This window comes from Scyliorhinus canicula, chromosome 16 (assembly GCF_902713615.1).
Source record: "Scyliorhinus canicula chromosome 16, sScyCan1.1, whole genome shotgun sequence".
NCBI classification, from domain to species: Eukaryota; Metazoa; Chordata; class Chondrichthyes; order Carcharhiniformes; family Scyliorhinidae; genus Scyliorhinus; species Scyliorhinus canicula.
Window position 1 is genome coordinate 107,346,936 of NC_052161.1, and position 22,060 is coordinate 107,368,995.

The following is a 22,060-nucleotide window of genomic DNA, read 5'->3' on the forward strand; positions in this document are numbered from 1 at the left end:
GCAGCTCTCTAATTATATACCAACATTTAGTATTGGAAGGCTGGAACCTTTCAGATTAACTGCACCTGCACACCAAACAATAATGGCATACGATGAAGTGCTAGCTTTTCAAATAAGTAATAATTGAAGGTCACAGTCCATGTGGTGAGCTTTCCTCCCTGTGTTATTTAGAAACAAAACAACTTGTCAATTTAGAACATACAGTGCAGAAGGCGGCCATTCGGCCCATCGAGTCTGCATCGACCCACTTAAGCCCTCACTTCCACCCTATCCCCGTAACCCAATAACCCCTCCTAACCTTTTTGGTCACTAAGGGCAATTTATCATGGCCAATCCACCTAACCTGCACATCTTTGGACTGAGGGAGGAAACCGGAGAACCCAGAGGAAGTCCACGCAGACACGGGGAGAACGTGCAGACTCCGCACAGACAGTGACCCAGCGGGGAATCGAACCTGGGACCCTGGCACTGTGAAGCCACAGTGCTATCCACTTGTGCTACCGTTCTGCATTCCGTCTGAGCCTTTGCTGCAAATTATTAGTGTTGACAAAATTAGATTTCAGAGTATAATCATTAAAACATTATGTACCCTATTACTAGAGCAACAAGGCTTCCAGCAAATTAAGACTAACGTACACAACTATCTTCGTCAGATGACAAATCCTAAAAATGGTTTACTCAGAGTGTATAAACAGCTTTAAATCACGGTTACATTATTTGTAAAGGCACCAGAAATGGTCCCTCATGGCAGCACATTTTAAAGGAGCAACAAAAGGCACATAGTTAAGCAGAAACACAACAACCCTTTCAAACAGAGTACAAGAGGGTGGGCCTAGTCAAATTGGAATAAAAATATTTGTGTTTATATAACACTCTTGGTAATTATTTGATATATCTTCAGGTAATTACCTAACATCGGCAAATATTGTAGCCATTCTTTGGTAAAAATGACCCACAGACTTAATGGGCCTGAATTTCTGTGGCGTGGCAATCAGAGTCAGAGTCATTATAAAACAGAGTAAGAGGTCTTACAAGACCAGGTTAAAGTCCAACAGGTTTATTTTGGAATCACAAGCTTTCGGAGCGTAGCTCCTTCATCATATGAGTGAAGAGGTAGGTTATACAAACACAGCAGATATAGACAAAGCCAATGATGTAAAATTATACTTTGAATCAGAGTCTTTGCAGTAATTATTGCTTTACAGGTTCAGGTGCAACTGGAGAGGGGATAATCAGGTTAAAGATGTGTGAATGGTCTTAAATTGGTAGGTGTTTGCAAGCCCAGGCCAGATGGGGGAGGGGGTTCATAGAATCATAGAATTTACAGTGCAGAAGGAGGAGGCCATCGAGTCTGCACTGGCCCTTGGAAAGAGCCCACACCTCCACCCTATCCCCGTAGCCCAGTAACCCAATGTAACCTTTTTGGACACAAAGGGCAATTTATCATGGCCAATCCACCTTATCTGCACATTTTTGGACTGTGAAAAGAAACCGGAACACTCAGAGGAAACCCACGCAGACACGGGGAGAACGTGCAGACACCACAAAGACATCACCCAAGCCGGGAATCGAACAGTGCTAACCATTGGGCTACCATGCCACCCAGCTTAAATGTAGTGAGACATGAATCCAAGATCCTTGTTGAGGATGATTCATATCTCACTACATTTCACCCCCCCCATAATACCTGTCAGCCTCTGGCTGCTGTTGAGTAGAGAGCCAAGAGCTCTGCTCCTTTTCCCAAACACCTTTATATTTCCTTGAACACACACTGCACCAAACTCTATCATCACATCACATGATCCAAAGGCCACCTGTTGCCTCTTTACATATCAGTGTCAATTATTAGATCAATGAGACATCTGATTGGAATGTTTCTTAACCCATTCCTTAACAGTACTGACTGGAGGAGGCAGTCAGTACTATGGTTACCGAGGAGTTAGGTATAGTTTTGATTCTTCTGACTCTTCCTGGATAATTATTACTGTAAGACAGTTGGAATCATCCGCAATCTGTGATTTAAATCGCAGTTTCGGACAGTTCCAATTGCACGGCAGAATTACCCAAAGGAAGTTTGAGCTTCCCAGGCAATTGCCAGGTAGTCTTTACCTGGGGACCTTCGGGGGTTGGCCCAGCGAATCATTGGGATGTACCCCAGTCACGATGCCCAGAAACCTGGAAGTTATGGGCCCATATGACAAATTTATTTAATTGATCGAGGGAGGAGTGCTGATTTGGACACCAGGATTATCTATTTTTTGGGGGAATACATCCATCTGCTCAGGCCAATAGACTGCATGATATCTGGGTACAGCAGCCCAATGGTTATGCTACTAGACCAGCAAATCAGAGGCTGAAATTTTAAATGTGAGCAAATAAATCTGGTCATTTATGAGTTAGCATCAGAAAATGACAATAAAAGCTAATGGATTGCTGTAAAAATCCAATTGGATCAATTCATATCCTTCAGGAAAGAGAACCTGCCATCTCCATCCAGTCTGAGCTACACAAGGCTCTGGTTCACATTTTAGATGATTGATGGCATACTGGCATTAGGGATAGACTCTATCAGAGTGTCACCTTAACTTATTAACCAAATTTTAGTATGGGGCTCAAATGCAAAACCCTTTGGTCCAACATTGAGAGGATTACCTTCAATGCCAAGCATCCCGATATCCTGCGTGTCTGGATAGGTGAAGCTCTTTGTGAACTTGGAAAGTTCCCCCATAAGTTGAGTCCTGAATGTAAAAACAGGAGATGACATGATTGAACACGGGTAGGAAATAAAAATTAAATATCACAATCCAACATAGGAACATAAGAAATAAGAAATAGGAGCAGGAGTGACCACATGGCCCAATGTGCCTGCTTCACTATTCAATATCATGGGCTGATGCTCGGATTCAACTCCACTTTCCAACTTTTTCCCATATCCCTTAATTCCCTGACACATTAAAAATCTATCTATCCCAGCCTTGAATGCATCCAGTCCTCTAATTCCAAAGATTCACAACCCTTTGAGCGAAGAAATTTCTCCTCATATCCATCTTGAATGCCCCTTATCCTGAGACTGTGCCCCCGTGTTTTAGATTTCCAACCAATGAAAATAATATTTCAGCATTCATCCTATAAAATTCTTTCAGAATTTTTCAATGAGATTGCCTCTCATTCTTCTAAAATTTAAGTTCAATTTACTCAGCCTTCCATAATATAACAACCCTATCACTCCAGCGACCAATTCAGTGAATCCTAGCTGTACCGCCTCCAATGTTAGTATATCCTTTCTTAAATGTGAAGACCAGAACTGCACACAGTATTCCAAATATAGATTCATAAAAGCCCTGTACAGATGTGTGAGCAGCCAGGTTCAGGATAAATTGCAAAGCAACAAAGTCATTTCAATGTTAACATAATTTCAATAGGAAAGGAGTCCCACACACTGGCAAAGTACTGAATAGTTGAGATGGTGACTAAAGGAGGAAGAAACAAAGCAAAGAGGACTCGCTAGATTAAGGTGCATGGCACAATTAGAAGAGCAAGCTAAGAATGCCAATATGAAGAGTTAATACCCTATACAGATACTAGCCTGCAAAGTATCAGAGCTGGAATGAAAAAAGTGGCTGAGTAATGACTTTGCAAGCCATAGAGAGAAGGCGATAAACTGTATCAAACAGATGCAATGTGTTAATATGTTGATACTGTCAGTGAAAAGCTCATTAGTTCAATTAGCATTAGTGTGAATAACTATTGCCCCAAAAAAACAAAATGTGAGATACAAGCAAGTGTGAGATGGAAGGAAGTGTAAATTGCCAGAGTTCGAGAGCATTCTGTTCGTACAATAAAGCAATTTGTGATCCAACATTTACTATGGACATGATGGGGTGTTTAAACAGTTTGCAAGAAAGAGCAAGAATAAGTATCTTTTCAACACTTTTTTCCAAGATTAAGTCCAACGCCGGCATCTCCACATCATTCCAAGATTAAAGAAGAGCAAATATTTTATTTTTTTCACAAAAGGAATCTACAAAACCAGCCATCCATCAGCAAAACATTCTATACCAGTGCAGAATTGAACACCGAGGAAGGTAGAAGTAAGACATTGAAGAAGACAATGTAAAGGGGATCAAGGGGAGAGCGCATGTATTTTTGGTCAGAGGGAGGCTCAAGTCAATAAGAGCAGTACATGCTGGCTTTGTCAGTAATACCCATATTCCATGAATGAATGATATGGCGGAAAAGTTAAGCGATCTTTACCAAAAGAGATCGTTATTATTAGTTTTGGAAAACAAAAAAAGGCCATTGTGTTCTTTAAATTAGTGATGAACACGACATGCAGCTTTGCTAGTGTCACCCACATAAAAATAGAGGACAACAATGCATGATGATTAAAATTACATAGAAGACAAGTGACACACAGGGCAGGATTTTCTGGCAGTTCTTGCCAGGGATCTAAGATAAAAGTAAGAATTTTGTATATACATTGTATTATATGTATCCGGTGCAGTAATGGTTAAAAGCCTAGGTTCGTGTTGTATTTCTCTACTGCCGGAAAGTTTTTTTTAAAATCCTGGTTAAAAGACAGACAGGCACTGTGGCTACAGAAGGGTAATTAAAGTATTGTAAAAGATCATCATTCATTCCAACCATGTAATGGATTACCTAAATAGGGCTAAATGGATTACCTAAATAGGGCTAAATGGATTACCTAAATAGGGCTAATGGAGTTTTATTTATAGAAAGGAGGTTCCCTGGGTTTTTGATAATTGAGGGGTTGTGGCAAGCCTTCGTAAGATGGTCAAATCCAGTTAGTGGGATAGATATGGGGCAGGAGCCCGCGCCAGCTCGTTTAGGCCAAAATGGCCTGTGACCCCATTCTGACGCCGGAACGCAAACCTCCAAACCCACCAAACTGCACGAACACGTACAGCCCAGAGAATCATGAGAGGTGGCACCCAACCGGGCTCCCAACGATACTGCTGCCCAAATGGGCCGAAGTCCTGCTGGTATGGTTCTAATCTGCTTTTCAAATGCATCAACAAATTGTGCTGGCTGACGCTGCGGACGGAGGAGGTAGGGCTCCTCATTGGTGGGGGGGGGGGGGGGGGGCCTTGAGATGGCGAAACGGGCATGCCATGGCTGCGGGGGAGGGGCGTGGGGAGGGGGAGAAGACAACCGCGGCACCGGCAATGGCCAGGCATGACAGGGCGGTGCCAACGCCACGGACGCCATTACGGTGGCCACACGGATGGTCACCCACCACGGTTGCTGGCTGAGCACAGGAGGGATGGGCGACAGGAGTCGGGGCAACAAGGGGGCAGGCGGGGTTGGGGGCATGCGTGGCTGGGGCGCGAGCTGCCAACCGGGGCGACCATGTAGGCCATGGCACCTGGTTGTGGATGGGGGGTATGTGCCATGATGGAACTTTGTCTACCCCACCCCCCATAATGTTTGGGCATCTTCCAGCATTGTTGGCCAAAATGGCAGGGGCCGCTGCCCTGCATGAAGCCCTGCGGGACCTGGAGCAGGGGCGTCACAGCGAGGCGGCAGAGGCTGCAGCAGAGGAGCATGTCGCAGTGGGGCAGGTGCCAGCCGCTCAGGCTGGAGGGTCGCCCGCCCGACAGGCACAGGAGGAGGACCACGATGAGGGGGAGCCACAGGATCAGGATGCAAATGAGGAGGAGGAAGAGGGGTGGGGGGAGGAGGAGGAGGAGGGGTGGAGGCGGAGGAGGAGATGGTGCCATGGAGGCGCCAACACACCACGGGGTAGGGCTGTAAAATCCCGCCTGCATTTATAACTGCTGGTGGGGCCTTTTGGACAAAGCTTTGACCTGGTAGTGTGCCCCTGGAGAAAACTACTCTGATGTGTCACAGGTTCTCTAGAAGTGTATTTTTCACTTAACCTTTTGTAAATTGCCCCTATTCCAGTATCCACAGCACTTCTGCACAGTAACACCTGTGCAGAGTGTCCCTCGTTTCAAATATGCTGCACAGGACAGTTGCTCGGTTTCACCAACTGGAATGAAGCAAAGATAAATCTACAGAACCACATAGCTCCATTAAAACAATCAAATCCCATAGTTTTAATATCTAAATTTAAGCTGTTTTCAAATTCTCTGATCTGTAATATTGTAAAGGCAGCAGACTGAACGCCAGCTCTTGGATGACATTTCTTAGCGACAAATGGAAACAGATCTGTCAAGAGCTATAGGTGTAGGGGGGCATTGCCACAAATGGCCTCAAGTCCTGAGGAAGCTCTCTGCTTTACACGCCGCACTGGATAACAGATGCAAAATCAAAAACACATGATTTTTTAAAATTAATAATTGTCATTTTAATTTCCATCCTCCCTGAACAAAAAAAATCATGCTCAAGGGAAATTTTTCCATGTTAATAACTGTGTTCTTGTGCAGATCATGTAGAATTAAACAATACAACAGATCAAAATGTCTGCAGAAATTGATCAGTAACCTCATGATTATGACTCAAAGCTAAAAATGGTCCCTTTTGGGATTACTTGTCAAAGTACTCTGGGGCGGGATTCTCCCCTACCCGGTGGGACGGGGGGGGTCCCGGTGTAGCGGAGTGGCACCAACCACTCCGGCACGGGCCTCCCCAAATGTGTGGAAAACTGGCACCAACGGACTTTGACGCCCGCCGCTTGGTGCCGGGGCTGGCCGAAAGGCCTTCGCCGGTTTGCACGTGCGCTGGTGGTGCTGCCGCTGACGTCACCACCGGTGTATGCGCGCTGGGAGATTCTCACCCGCCTCCGCCATGGTATAGGCCGTGGCGGCGGCGGAAGAGAAAGAGTGTCCCCACGGCACTGGCCCGCCCGCCGATCGGTGGGCCCCGATCGTGGGCCTGGCCACCGTGGGGGCACCCCCCGGGGTCCAATTGCCCCCCCAGGACCCCGGGGGCCCGCTCGCCCCGCCGATCCCGCCGCCACCAGAGGTGGTTCAAACCTTGGCGGCGGGAGAGGCCTCCCAGCGGCGGGACTTCGGCCCATCGCGGGCCGGAGAATCGCCGCAGGGGACTCGCCACTCGACGTGGCGCGATTCCTGCCCCCGCCAATTCCCGGGTGATGGAGAATTTCTGCCACGGCGGGGGCGGGATTTTCGGCTGCCCAGAGTTCTTTAAATGGATTTTAGATACAAAAATCTGTCAATATAGATTTTCATGGGTGAAATAATAGATCAGCTGCCTGGGCTGGTCATTACCACAGGAGAGAAAGTGAAACATGGCACATGGGGAAGACTTGCCTCAGAATTTCAGAAACATTGAGAAATATGGTCTAATATTACAAACACGTGCTCAGATCCTCTTGGTGGACAGTAGTTAGGAATTTTAGTGTGGAAAATAATTTTTAAAATGGGACAAAATATCCACCATGATCACGTAAAGATAAAACTCCTCACTGCTGAAAATATCAACTTCCACACAGGACAGCAGGGGGTGGTAGGCATGATGACTCTTAAGTACCATGCCATCCCAAAGGGCCATTATTCATGTCGACATCAACTAATGGAGGAAATTATAGCAGATTTATGGTAAGTTGTCTAGGTATTACCTGTCTACAAAAAGGAGGACAAATCCAATTTAGCCAATTACCACTCCATCAGTCTACTCTCAATCATCAGTAAAGTGATGGAAGGCAATGTTCACAGTGCTGTCAAAATCACGATCACCAATGACCTGCTCACTGCTTCGGTTTGAGGGTTCTGCAAGGACCATTTGGCTCCAGAGTCCATTACAGTCTTCTCCAAACATGGACTAAAGAGCTGAAGTAAGAATGACTACCCTTTGATATTATGGCAGCATTAACTGTTTGTGGGGTCAGGCTGCCTTTGTACAATTGAACTCAATAGGAATCAGAGGAAACATTCTCCAGCAGCTGAAGTTATAAGTAGCAGAAAGGAAGATGGCTATGGTTTTGGGAGACCAATCATATCAGCCCCATGAGTTCCTCAGAATATTAACTTAGGCCCAACCATCTTCAGCTGCTTCATGATGATGATGGTCAGAGGTGGGTATCTTTCCTCCACGATGATGGTCAGAGGTGGGTATGTTTCTTGATGATTAGAGTGGTCAGTTCCATTCACAAATCCTCAGGTAATTAAGCCATCCGAGGGTGCACAGAGTAAGGTTGAGTTTTTAAAGTGACAAGTCATAATCATATCACACAAATATCAGAAATGGCTATCTCCAACCAGATAAAGGAGTGAGGGATGTGCAAGAGGGCCGAAGTATTCAGAAAATAATGTGGAGCTGCAGGGATCTCTGATTTATGGTAAGACAAGGTCAAACAATAAGTAATGACAAGCAAGATTTCAAATAGAAGGCCCTGGAGAATTGGAAGCTAGTATAAATGAGTGATTGGTGTAGCAGGTGAATAGTCTTAAAACAGGATAGAATGCAAGTGACAAAATGCTCATCAAGTTGAGTTTATTGTTGCTGGAGACTGTAGAGGGGAGAAGAATAGGAAACCAAAAAATAAAGTATTGGAATGGTCATGTCTGGCAGTTACAAAGGCATACAAAGAACAAAGAAAAGTACAGCACAGGAAAAGGCCCTTCGGCCCTCCAAGCCTGCGCCGACCATGTAGCCCGTCTAACCTAAAACTTTAATGTATTTGTCAAGACAACCCTTAAACGTCATTATCGTACCTGCTTCCACCACCTCCTCTGGCAGCGAGTTCCAGGCACCCTCTACCCAGTGTAAAAAACTTCCCTCGTACATCTCCTCTGAAATGTTTCCCTTGTACCTTAAACCCATGTCCCCTAGTAATTGACTGCTCCATCCTGGGAAAAAACCTCTGACTCTCCATTCTGTCCATGCCCCTCATAATTTTGTAGACTTCTATAAGGTTGCCCCTCAACCTCCGTTGTTCCAATGAGAAAAAAGAGAGTTTATCCAACCTCTCCTCATAGCTAATGCCATCCATACTAGGCAACACCCTGGTAAGCCTCTTTTGTACCCTCTCCAAAGCCTCCACATCCTTCTGGTAGTGTGGCGACCAGAATTGAACACTATATTCCAAGTGTGGACTAACTAAGATTCTATAAGCTGCCAATTTTTATTCTCAATGCCCTGGCCGAAGAAGGCAAACATGCCGTATGCCTTCTTGTCTACCTTCTCCACCGGCGTTGCCACTTTGTGACCTGTGAACCTGTACACTCAGATCCCTCTGCCTGCCAATACTCTTAAGGATTCTGCCATTCTCTGTATATTTCCCACCTGTATTCAATTTTCCAAAATGCATTACCTCGCATTTGTCCGGATTAAACTCCACCTGTCATCTCTCCACTCTCCACCCAAGTCTTCAACCGATTGATATCCTGCTGTATCCTCTGACAATCCTCATCACTATCTGCAATTCCACCAACCTTTGTGTCGTCCGCAAACTTACTTATCAGACCAGTTACATTTTCCTCCAACTCATTTACACATACTACAAACAGCAAAGGTCCATGATGAGTAGAACACCACTCATCGCAGCTCTCCATTCAGAAAAGCACCCTTCCACTGCTACCCTCTGTCTTCTATGACCGAGCCAATTCTGTATCATCGTGCCAGCTCATCTCTGACCTTGTGTGACTTCACATTCTGCACCAGTCTGCCATGAGGGACCCTGTCAAAGGCTTTACTGAAGTCCATGTAGACAACAGCCATACCTTCATCAATCATCTTCATCACTTCCTCTAAAAAATCGATTGAGTTAGTGAGACACGGCCTCCCTTTCACAAAACAATGCAGCCTCTTGCTGATACGTCATTTGCTTCCAAATGGGAGTAAATCCTGTCTCAAAGAATCCTTTCCAATAACTTCCCTACCACTGACATAGCCTCATTGGCCTGTAATTTCCTGGATTATCCTTGCTGTCCTTCTTAAACAAAGGAACTACATTTGCTATTCTCCAGTCCTCTGGAACCTCACCTGTTGCCAGTGAGGGTACAGAGATTTCTGTCAAGATCCCAGCAATTTTCTCCCTTGCCTCCCTCACTATTCTGGGGTAGATCCCATCAGGCCCTGGGAACTTAGCTATTTTAATGTTTTTCAAAACGACACCGCCTCCACTTTTTTGATATCGGCATGACCCAGGCTATCTACACACCCTTCCCTCGACTCATCATCCATCAAGTCCTCCTCTTTGATGAATACTGATGCAAAGTACTCATTCAGTACCTCACCTATTTCCTCTGGTTCCACGCATAAATTCTGTAATGACCTCCAATTTGCATTATTGGTTGGCCAATTGGAGTATGAGCTCCCTCAATGATAGCTCATTGAGGGGGCCCATATAAGCACCTGTGTAGGCTTTATGAGCAGTCTTAAGTTGACTGGAATGCTAGCAGCACTGTTTGGAGCTGCTCTTGTATCTAGTTATTGGCAATAAATATTGGTGTGGTGATGAGACTCCTGCCTCCTGTGGATTATTACAGATTCCCTCCTCTATCCTCGAGTGGGCCAACATTTTTCCTGGCTACCCTCCTCTTGCTCTTTATAGAAGTGTAAAACGCCTTAATCCTGCTTGCCAATTACTTCTCGTGACCCCTTTTAGCCCTCCTGACTCCTTGCTTAAGGTCCTTCCTGTTGTGTTATGTACTCTGGGATAACACAGGCTGCAACTGGATGCAGCTTTAACCAAAAGATACTCCAGACCTTGAAGTTAGTTCAATCTGATTTATTGAACCAGTAGCACAGTTAGCACAGTTCTCTATGAGTTTGACTCTCTGCTAACCTAACTGTGGTTACTCTGTCTGACTGAACCAGACTAGCTCTTAGCCACGTGCTGGAGGTGTGATACTTTAAATACACCCTGACTCACTCTGTAGATGATCATCAGTGGAAAGAGGTGGAGTGTGAGTGCCTCGTGCCTTTTATAGTGAGATACCACCCGATTGTCCTGCCTGCTTATTGGTCATGTCCTGTTCTCGGTGTTCATTAGCTGCTTGTCTGTATATCATTATGTGCATGTCTGTATATCATTATCTGCATGTCTGCATATCACGACACTTCCTACTTTCCTTACATTCCTCATGGGCTTTGTCCGTTTCCAGCCTTCAAGCCCTTACAAATGCTTTCTTTTATTTTTAAAAATAAATTTAGAGTACTCAATTCATTTATTCCAATTAAGGGGCAATTTAGCATAGCCAATTCACCTAGCCTACACATCTTTGAGTTGTGGGGGCGAAACCCACGCAAACACGGAGAGAATGTGCAAACTCCACACAGACAGTGACCCAGAGCTGGGATCGAACCTGGGACCTCGGCGCTGTGAAACAGCAGTGCTAATTACTGCGTCACCATGCTGCCATACAAATGCTTTCTTTATAATATATAAAGATTTCATATATGGAAGTGGAAATAAATTGGTGACACCTATCTATCACATCAACTCAATATTCAGCTTTTCATTTTGATGCTGCTAGGAATATAAGAAGCAAAATTATTTACATCATGCCCTTTTCTGGGTCATGAAGACAACGTACAAAATATGTGTTCCTTTTTGTGACAAATGATTCTGGAATATCACTGAAAGGTAGGTTACTCCATGAGAGAGCAAAAATTTCTCATTAGCTTCATTTTTATTTTATACGATTCAAAGAATGGAAAATCAAGAGCATTGGGCTGGATTCTCCGCCATCGCGACGCTGTTTTTCCGGCAGCCCGGGGGATTTCCCGACGGCGTGGGGCTGCCCCACAATGGGAAACTCCATTGACCAGCCGGCAGGCTGCACCAGAAATTTGGTGCGGCAGGACAGAGAATCCAGCCCCTTGTCTCCTCAGTTACCAGTAGCTCTTTTCGCCATGTATTTCTCAGCTCGTAGTAATTAATTTCCTATTTCAGGGTCTGTGTTACTAATACATTTGCAATACTTAACATAGTCGTTAAAGAGGCCAGAACCGGTTAAAAACAAATTTATCACAACACAGCCTTTTTCTGTTCAGTTGGAGAGAGACTTTTCCATTGGTTTTCTCTTTCAATTTGGTTTTACTTTTATATTCCTTTTGTTTACGATCATTGGGATGTTTAGGACTTCCACTGACCACACATGATGAAATGCAGACTGCACACCGACCTTACACCATGTACGCAACTGGCAGCAAACCACGTATGTGACTAACAAACCACAAGTGCATACAGGAGTGACCGAACACCACATGAGTGGACAGCAAATACATCCATCATGAAATTAGAATTTTTCCTTTCATCAGTAACAAAATGCTCCAAAGAAGTATTTGGTCATGAATAAAAAAGAGTGAGAGTATTTGACATATTCATGTTTGCGGCTAGAGACATTGCAATGCCTGCTGAGCATTAGCAATGTATTCTTCATGTCAACAAACGTCTTACAGATAAAAATGCATTAACTGCAAGTCAGACGAGTCCACATTGCACATCTATCGTCTGAAGAATATCAATGAACTAATCACTGCTGATCCTTTAAAATGCTGTCTCTTTTCACTGTTAAATTAATTTCATCTATAATTGTTGTTCTTTCAAAAGGTATCAAATGAGCGTGGGTTTCCTCCAGGTGCTCTAGTTGCCTCCCAAAGTCCAAAAATGCCCAGGTTAGGTGGGGTTAAGGGGATAGGGTGAGGGAGCGGGCCTAGATGGGGGTGCTCTTTTGGAGGATAGGTGAAGACCCACTGGGCTGAATGGCCTCCTTCTGCACTGTAGGGATTCTATGGATACTGTTAGAGATGTGGATACCTTTTGGAAATAAAAGCTTGGCCTTCATAGAGAAAGGGAAACACAGAAGGGGTGGGAATGCACAAGGGCTAAGTTCAACAAAGTACATGCTTATTTATTTAGCATGTGTGTAGTCACAGAGCCAATTATCAACATTGTCATCACATTACTTGGAAACAGAGAAAATAGGAGCAGGAGGAGGTCATTCAGCCCTGTGTTATTGGGATTCTTGAAGTGCAAACACAGCCCTCCGCCGTTCATTATGATTATGGCTGATCACCCAACTCAATAGCCTAATCCCGCATTCCTCCTATATCCGTTGATTCCCTTCAACTCAAGTGTTATATCTAACTGCTTCTTGTAAACATACAACGTTCTGGCTTCAACTCCTTCCTTTAGTAACAAATTCCACTGGCTCACTCTCTGGGTGAAGAGATTTCTCTTCATCTCTGTGTAAATGATCTCCCCCGTATCCTCAGGTTCTGGACACCCACCATCAGAAACATCCTTCCTGCGTCTACCCTGTCTAGTTCTGTTAGAATTTTGTTAGAACATTTGTCAGGAGCTGGCCTACTCTATGGAAGCCAATGATCCTCCCAGCAAACCAAATTCAACAAGTTTGCACTTCAAGAATCCCAATAACACAGAATCAAAAAACGTTCAACAGAGTGAAATATCATGATCATATGAATAGGTGTAAGGCAAAGATTATTTGAATTTGTTAAACCAACTGCTTCATAGTCAGTATAACATGCAATGCAGGATTAGACGATCCTGCCACTCAAATTGCAAGAAGAAGCATTCAAAATCAGGGGCGCGAATCTCTGTCGGCCACTGCTGAAAACGGGAAAGGCGAATGGGCGGAGAATCGGTCTTGACGCCAAAATTGTGGGGGGTGCCAGGTTCACGCCAAATCACAATTCTCCGGTGCGTTGACAGCGGCGTCAATGTGTTCCACTCCCCTCACACATCTTTCGCAGATTCATTAGCAGATATCATTAGCAGACCTCACCCGGTATTCCCTGGGGCCTCCTAAATGCTCTGCCTCTGCCGGGAATGCCCAACAGCGAGGTGTACTTGTACTTTTAAAATTTGGGAAACAAGCGCTGTGGCTGATGAGGGAGTGTGAGGAGGTAGGACATGCATAGTCGCGATCAAGATCTGCCAGTCCAGCCACTAGGGCCAGGGCGACCGCTCACGGGAATGAGGTGACCAGGCACAGACCGCCATTGTCGTGCCACTGACTGCCCTCCATGGCCTGTGTTCTACAGAGTGACACACCATATACTAATCTTTATTATTGTCACAAGTACATTACATTAACACAGCAATGAAGTTACTGTGAAAAGCCCCTAGTTTCCACATTCCAGCACCTGTTCGGGTACACGGAGGGAGAATTCAGAATGTCCAAATTACCAACAGCATGTCCTTCGGGACTTGTGGGAGCCCTTGCCACCATATGAATGAATGAAAATGAATCGCTTATTGTCACAAGTAGGCTTCAAATGAAGTTACTGTGAAAAGCCCCGAGTTGCCACATTCCGCCGCCTGTTCGGGAAGTCTGTTACGGAAATCGAACCGTGCTGCTGGCCTGCCTTGATCTGCTTTCAAAGCCAGCGATTTAGCCCTGTGCTAAAATAACTAATACAGTCAAATCAACTCTCCTTAATTTAAGGGTCAATTTTAACTTATCACCAAGATCAGTGTAATTTCAATATCACCACATCTGCAACCTGTTCTGTTGGTTATTGAGTTCTTATTACTAAAGGTTTTGATATCATTATTCTGCCCCACATTGCCCTGCATTAGTTATAGCACCTAATTACTTATTGCTTCTTTTATTGTTTCTCAATAAAGAAGTCTCACTCAATCCAAAGCTGCAGTGCCCCTAAGGAAAATTATCTTTCCTAATGTTCCAATGCAACGTAACATTAGCTGGTTTATTTTGACAAGGTTGTTGAACAAGAGAAATGGTGCGTAGGGTTAAGATATGGCACTTGATTTTCCATTTTGAGTTGGATCCCCGGCATTACCATCATTAACAGGTCCTGACCCTGTTCTGAAGGGGATGCAGTCTTGGTATGCGATGTGCCCAGAGCTTTGTTCCTAACTGGCTGCATACCCAATTTAAAAGGGAAATTGTCAAAATCACCCAACCAGACCAAGCAGGCCTGGCTGGAACTAACAGAGCCAGAGAGCAGCCACAGTATTGTGGGGAAGACCTAGGTTCAATGTGAGAGAGGTTTAGTAAGACTCATTCTGGCGAGGCGAGTGCAGTGCAATACCCAAAACATTGGCCTGTAGGTCTACAGCAGGGGTGGGCAAACTACGGCCCGCGGGCCGCATGCGGCCCGCCAAAGGTATTTCTGCGGCCCACCAAGTCATTAAAAAAAAAAAAAATTTTTTTTTTTTTTTAAAAGAAAATATATATTTTTTTTTAAAATTTTTTTTTAAGGTTAATGGGGGGGGGGGGGGGGGGGGCTGTTGGGTTACTTACTGGTATAGGGTGGATACGTTGACTTGAGTAGGGTGATCATTGCTCGGCACAACGTCGAGGGCCGAAGGGCCTGTTCTGTGCTATGTTCTATATGAGGCGCCCAGAATCATAACCGGGTGAAGTAATTATTTTACTTAATATACGATGCGGCCCTTTGTGAATTGTGAATTTCTGAATGTGGCCCTTGCACGGAAAAGTTTGCCCACCCCTGGTCTACAGTCACCAGTCGATACCTCAGCAGAGCAGCCTCAAGGCACATAGTGCTTCTGAACAAGGGAGAGATGTATACCCAGCTTACTGGCACATAAGCAAAGCTCAAATTGTTACTGCTATCAAGGAGCTGAACGCATGATAAATGCAACATCTCATTTAATTGCGCCACTGGAATTGTTAAGAGAAGCTAACTTAGAGCCTTACCTCTCTCTCTTTTGTCCTCGCAAAAGCGGGTGCACACGTTAGGAAGAGGGACTCACACAGGTGGAAGAACTGGCTCAAATGGAGAAGGTCCTCAACACTACAAGGGTGGCATCACATGAGGAGGTGGACAAGTGAGAACAAGGGATAAACGAGAATACCTGTAGGGAAGGTGAAAAGATATTGAATTTTGTAGATAATGGGGATGGAATGTACTCCTTCTTGGGCAAAGCATGCCACAACTTCAGCCACATTGGGAAGCCCTCAGCTCTGCAGAGACATCTGCTGCAAGCAGCATGTTTTCATGATTTCCTCAAGTCTCCCATACCTGGCTCTGTGGAAGGAGAACATGCCAGTACTGCAGCAACACTACCAGATTCCTTAAAAGAGATGGAAGCCACAGAACTAGCAGTGTCACATCAATCAAGCATACCCTACACCACTGGATTAGAAAGGGTGGCACTGGGTGAGAGCACATTTGAAAAATGAAATGAAAATCGCTTATTGTCACGAGTAGGCTTCAATGAAGTTACTGTGAAAAGCCCCTAGTCGCCACATTCCGACGCCTGTCCGGGGAGGCTGGTACGGGAATCGAACCGTGCTGCTGGCCTGCTTGGTCTGCTTTCAAAGCCAGCGATTTAGCCCAGTGAGCTAAACCAGCCCCAACATTCCGCAGAAGTGTTGAGAAAGGCAGAAGGAGCTGTGAGCCGTCCTCCTGGAAGGATTGAGTAAATGCACAGACACACTTACTTGGGTGCAGAGGGAGGGCCTTGGGAGTCACAAGCAATACTTCGACCAGCAGCATGAAATTAAATTATCACAGAATTCCCTGAAGCAATGCTTTTCATGGGCTGAAAACAGAAGCATTTATTCAGCTCATTTGCATTGCCATGCCTCAGAATTGAAAGCACATGAACTCCTCCATTGATAGAGTGGTCAGTTTCATTGAAAGGTGGTTGCAGAAATAGCACACTGACAGTCACAGACTGCAGGCCACTTCAGTCACATTAACCTGTCAGTGATGTCTTTGGCAGAAAGATGTATAGATTGAATGCCATTTTCACCACAGCTGGTAGTCCCCTCCAGTGATCAAGAGCACCAAAAGACAAAGTTAGTCACCAATGAAGATGCTACTCCTTATGGGGCACCATCATCAGCCTCTTTTTCCCCTCTGACCAAGGGACTATCAATGCAGTTGGGTCATTTGACAGAGGTTGCCCTTGCACTGACTCTGGTGCAGCAGCTTCTGAAGGTTCCCCAGAGAGGAGAGAAGGAAGGGGGGGGGGGGGGGGGGGGGGGGGACACTGCATGGGAGTGACCGAGAGCAAAAGCCAGTCTTTCATTGCATTGGGTGGTTCATTTGGATGGCTTTCATTTGTGTTGGCTATTTTTTAAGTTTTTGTGTCATGATCCCAAATGTGTGACCTTACTGCAAAAGAGGAAAGAAGTGTTGAAGGGAAGCAATAATCCTGACCAGTCGAGACACTGAAACTGCATTTTCAGAAGCATCTTCTTTGGCTTTGGTTGTAGTGCCTGTGTTTCCATCTCATGGTCATGTAAAGGCATGAGTAGCCAATTCTACGTGGGATATTCCTTATTACCTAGAAGCCATGCACAGAGTTTCAATGGTGGTATGAAGAGCAGCAACTGCTGGAGAATAAAGGAATTATGGCAGCAGCTATGTTAGCCAGCAAAAACATGCATAAATCACTTTGTGTTTGCATGCCAGCTGAGCGCTTAGGGAGTGGAAGACCTTCTATTGACGAATCTCACCGGTTGCTCACCTGGCACCTTACGAGCTATGCAGGTGATGCCTTCCACCTGTGGGAATCCATTGATGGCGATGAATCCCATTGCCCTTTGTACCGGCAAAGCCCATTTGTTTGGATTTGCACATTTGTTCAGTTTTCGCAAATCGGACATCAGTGACCCGTAACATGTAATGGTGTGATAGTAAGGGATGCTGCCAAGATCTACTGCCAATCCTTGGAACAAGCCAGAGACGAAGATGTTCAGTGACTTTAATGGATATTGAAATTCACGACGAACACAGATCGAGTGGATTCCTGTGCTAACACATGTTAATAATGTGGAGATGCCGGCGTTGGACTGGGTTGAGCAATGTAAGAAATCTTACAACACCAGGTTAAAGTCCAACAGGTTTGTTTCAAATCACTAGCTGTGCTCTGAAAGCTAGTGATTTGAAACAAACCTGTTGGACTTTAACCTGGTGTTGTAAGACTCCTTACTGAACACATATTAAAGCTGATGTCCGTGGGGGAAAGATGCTGTTCAAAAGAACCAGCTTACAACTAACAAAGCACACTCATTGACATAGACCTCAAAAAAGGTTAGAGGTTGGGTTCCTATCCTTTTGAGTTTAGGAGATTAAGGGGTAATCAAAGTGATGTATTTATGATAATTAAAGAATGGACAGTGTCGAGGGAAAATTAACTTCTTGGGATGGGAGAGTCCGGATCAAGCCCAGAAGCTGAAAGTTCAGGGGTTAAATCGGAAACACTTACTCACAAAGGGTAATAAAAATCTGAAACTTTCCCTGGGAAAAAGATCGAGGTTGGGGATGAATTGAAAATTTCAATAATGAGATTGTTCGTACATTACCTAACAATGTTCGGACCCTTACCTAACAAAAATTGAAGTGTTAATCTGCTTTAATGGTTTTGAATCCCTCTTGTTAGTCCAGGGTTGCTGTGACGAATTGAAGCAGCTAGTTAAGATCAGCCAACTCAGCACATTGCAATTTTATTTATTTTATTGACTACCCAACATCCTTGGACCATAATTCCTGCATATAATACTTACATAGCACGGTTAAAGTATGGAACTGTTTCCAAAATATGGGGAAAGGCCAGCAGTGCAAAATACCGCACTGGTGACCCTTATAATAAAGGTAAGGTAAAGTCACCATAGTCCCAGATGACCATAGACTGCTTTCTCCTTTTGTGAGAATTTAACGCGAAGATCACCAGACCTCAGGCCAGGGGTAAGGTTAATAAGGTAGACATTCATAAATAGCCTCAGCCGGTACAGAAATTGAACCCGCACTGCTGCCCTTGCTCTGCATCATGAGCCAAATTGAGCATTCATTCTTAACACAAGAAAAATGGTTGTCAGTTGGCACCAATCATCATTAGAGGCAGCCAATAAGGTTTATTTCTGAAGCCTCTGGGAAATCCACCCTGTGATAGGTGGGGGGAACCAGAATTTCCCGCCGGCATGAACAGCCAGAAAATCCCGCCCACTGTCTCCAGCCCCCCCCACCATCCATGCACTCCCCCACCCACCATGCACCCTCCCCCCATACACATCCCCCCCCCCCCCCCCCCTCATACACATACACACAAGAGAGCTAAAAGGGGTCATGAAATATCTTTGGCTAACAGGGTTAAGGAAAATCCCAAAGCCTTTTATTCGTATATAAGGAGCAAGAGGGTAACTAGAGAAAGGATTGGCCCACTCAAAGACAAAAGAGGGAATTATTGGTATTCACCAAGGCGAGGGACATGACAGATGTTGAGGCTGGGGATGGACCTTAAATACTCTAGGTCAAGTCGGCATAAGGAAGGAGGAAGTTTTGGGTATGCTAAAAGGCATTAAGGTGGACAAGTCCCCAGGTCTGGATGGGATCTATCCCAGGTTACTGAGAGAAGCGAGGGACGAAATAGCTGGGGCCTTAACAGACATCTTTGCAGCATCCTTGAGCATGGGTGAGGTCCCGGAGGACTGGAGAATTGCTAATGTTGTCCCTTTTTTTAAGAAGGGTAGCAGGGGTAATCCAGGGAATTACAGACCTGTGAGCGTGACGTCAGTGGTAGGCAAACTGTTGGAGAAGATACTGAGGGATAGGATCTATTCACATTTGGAAGAAAATAGACTTATCAGTGATAGGCAGCATGGTTTTGTGCAGGGAAGGTCATGTCTTACAAACATAATAGAATTCTTTGAGGAAGTGACAAAGTTAATTGATGAGGTAAGGGCTGTAGATGTCATATACATGGACTTCAGTGAGGCGTTTGATAAAGTTTCCCATGGCAGGTTGATGGAAAAAGTGAAGTCGTATGGGGTTCAGGGTGTACTAGCTAGATGGATAAAGAACTGGCTGGGCAACAGGAGACAGAGAGTAGTGGTGGAAGGGAGTGTCTCAAAATGGAGAAAGGTGACTAGTGGTGTGCCACAGGAATCCGTGCTCGGACCACTGTTGTTTGTGATACACATAAATGATCTGAAGGAAGGTATGGGTGGTCTGATGAGCAAGTTTGCAGATGATACTAAGATTGGTGGAGTTGCAGATAGCGAATACAGCAAAATATAGATAGATTGAAGAGTTGGGCAGAGACATGGCAGATGGAGTTCAATCCAGGCAAATGCGTGGTGATGCATTTTGGAAGATCTAATTCAAGAGCGGACTATACGGTCAATGGAAGAGTCCTGGGGAAAATTGATGTACAGAGAGATCTGGGAGTTCAGGTCCATTGTTCCCTGAAGGTGGCAACGCAGGTAGATAGATTGGTCAAGAAGGCATACAGCATGCTTGCCTTCATTGGACGGGGTATTGAGTACAAGAGTCGGCAGGTCATGTTACAGTTGTATATGACTTTGGTTCGGCCACATTTGGAATACTGTGTGCAGTTCTGGTCGCCACATTACCAGAAGGATGTGGATGCTTTAGAGAGGGTGCAGAGGTGGTTCACCAGGATGTTGCCTGGTATGGAGGGTGCTAGCTATGAAGAAAAGTCGAGTAGATTAGGATTGTTTTCATTGGAAAGACGGAGGTTGAGGGGGGACCTGATTGAGGTCTACAACATTATGAGAGGTATGGACAGGATGGATAGCAACAAGCTTTTTCCAAGAGTGGGGGTGTAAATTACAAGGGGTCACGATTTCAAGGTGAGAGGGGGAAAGTTTAAGGGAATGTGCATGGAAAGTTTTTTATGCAGAGGTTGGTGGGTGCCTGGAACGCTTTGCCAGCGGAGGTGGTAGAGGCGGGCACGATATCATCATTTAAGATTAATCCAGACAGATATATGAACGGGCGGGGAACAGAGGGAAGTAGATCCTTGGAAAATAGGCGACAGGTTTAGATAAAGGATCTGGATCGGCGCAGGCTGGGAGGGCCAAGGGCCTGTTCCTGTGCTGTAATTTTCTTTGTTCATGACAATCAAAAGCAGCGAAAACATCTTCATGCAGAAATATGGAAACATCACTGCAAATTAGATTAGTGAAGAAGAGAACAGATAGCAGATACCTGGGAATCCATTCTATGCAGTGGCTCAAGTGACATATAAAATCAATTTACCTGGGGCAGCATTCTCCCCTACCCGGCGTGACGGAGGGTCCCGGAGTAGGGGAGTGGCGCCAACCACTCAGGGGTCACGCCTCCCCAAAGGTGGGGAATTCTCCCCACCTTTGGGGGCCAGCCCCGCGCCGGAGCGGTTGCGACCAAAAGACCGGCGCAAAAAACCGGCGCCCGCGGCAGCGGGGCTGGCCGAAAGGCTTTTGCCGGTCCGTCACTGCCGCTGACGTCACTGCCGGCGCATGCGCGATGTGGGGTTCTCTTCCGCTTCCGCCATGGTGGAGGCCGTGGCGGAAGCGGAAGAAAATAGTGCAGCCAGGGCACTGGCCTGGAGTCTGAGCGGGGGGCCCCGATCGCGGGCCAGGCCACTGTGGGGCACCCCCCGGGGTTCGATCGCCCCCCACCCCCCCAGGACCCCAGGGGCCTGCTCGCACCGCTGAGCCCGCCGTTCCAAAGGTGGTTTAAACCTCGGCGGCGGGAGAGGCCTCCCAGCGGCGGGACTTCGGCCATCCGGGCCGGAGAATCACCGCAGGAGCCTCTCCGATCGGAGTGGCGAGATTCCTGCCGCCGCCACTTCCCGGGTGGATGAATCTCTGCCATGGCGGGGGCAGGATTTTAGGCGCCCCCAGGCGATTCTCCGACCCTGCTGGGGGTCGGAGAATTTCGCCCAAGATGTTATATTGAGATCCCGTCTGCTCTCCCAGGTGGACATTAAAAGATATCATGGTGCTATTTTGAAGAACGGCAGGGTAACCCTTTCATTCTTTAAAAACATCACTGCAAAGATTATTTTCTCACTGCAAAGCTTATTTTCTCATTACGCTTGCTGACCATGCTATGGACAAATTGGTTGTATGTTTCATACTTTACATAAAGGATTACACTTTGAAAGTACTGCTTGATTACGATTTGAAATGTCCTAAGCTTTTAAGAACATAGAACATACAATGCAGAAGGAGGCCATTCGGCCCATTGAGTCTGCACCAACCCACTTCAACCCTATGCCCGAAACCCAATAACCCCTCCCCTCACTTCAACCCTATCCCTAACCCAATAACCCCTCCTAACCTTATTTTTTGGACACCAAGGGCAATTTAGCATGGCCAATCCACCTACCCTGCACATCTTTGGACTGTGGGAGGAA

The 22,060-nt window shown here is 45.7% G+C and overlaps 1 protein-coding gene across 6 annotated transcripts in view; it reads right to left on the bottom strand.

Moving 5' to 3' along the window:
- The window catches only part of disp3 (dispatched RND transporter family member 3), a 717,999-nt gene that overhangs the window by 522,323 nt on the left and 173,616 nt on the right, over positions 1–22,060 (bottom strand). For all 6 annotated transcript variants that reach the window (XM_038821800.1, XM_038821802.1, XM_038821804.1 and 3 more), the window contains one exon: positions 2,653–2,738. The gene's annotated coding sequence lies outside the window, so the exon portion shown is untranslated. The remainder of the gene's footprint in view (positions 1–2,652; positions 2,739–22,060) is intronic.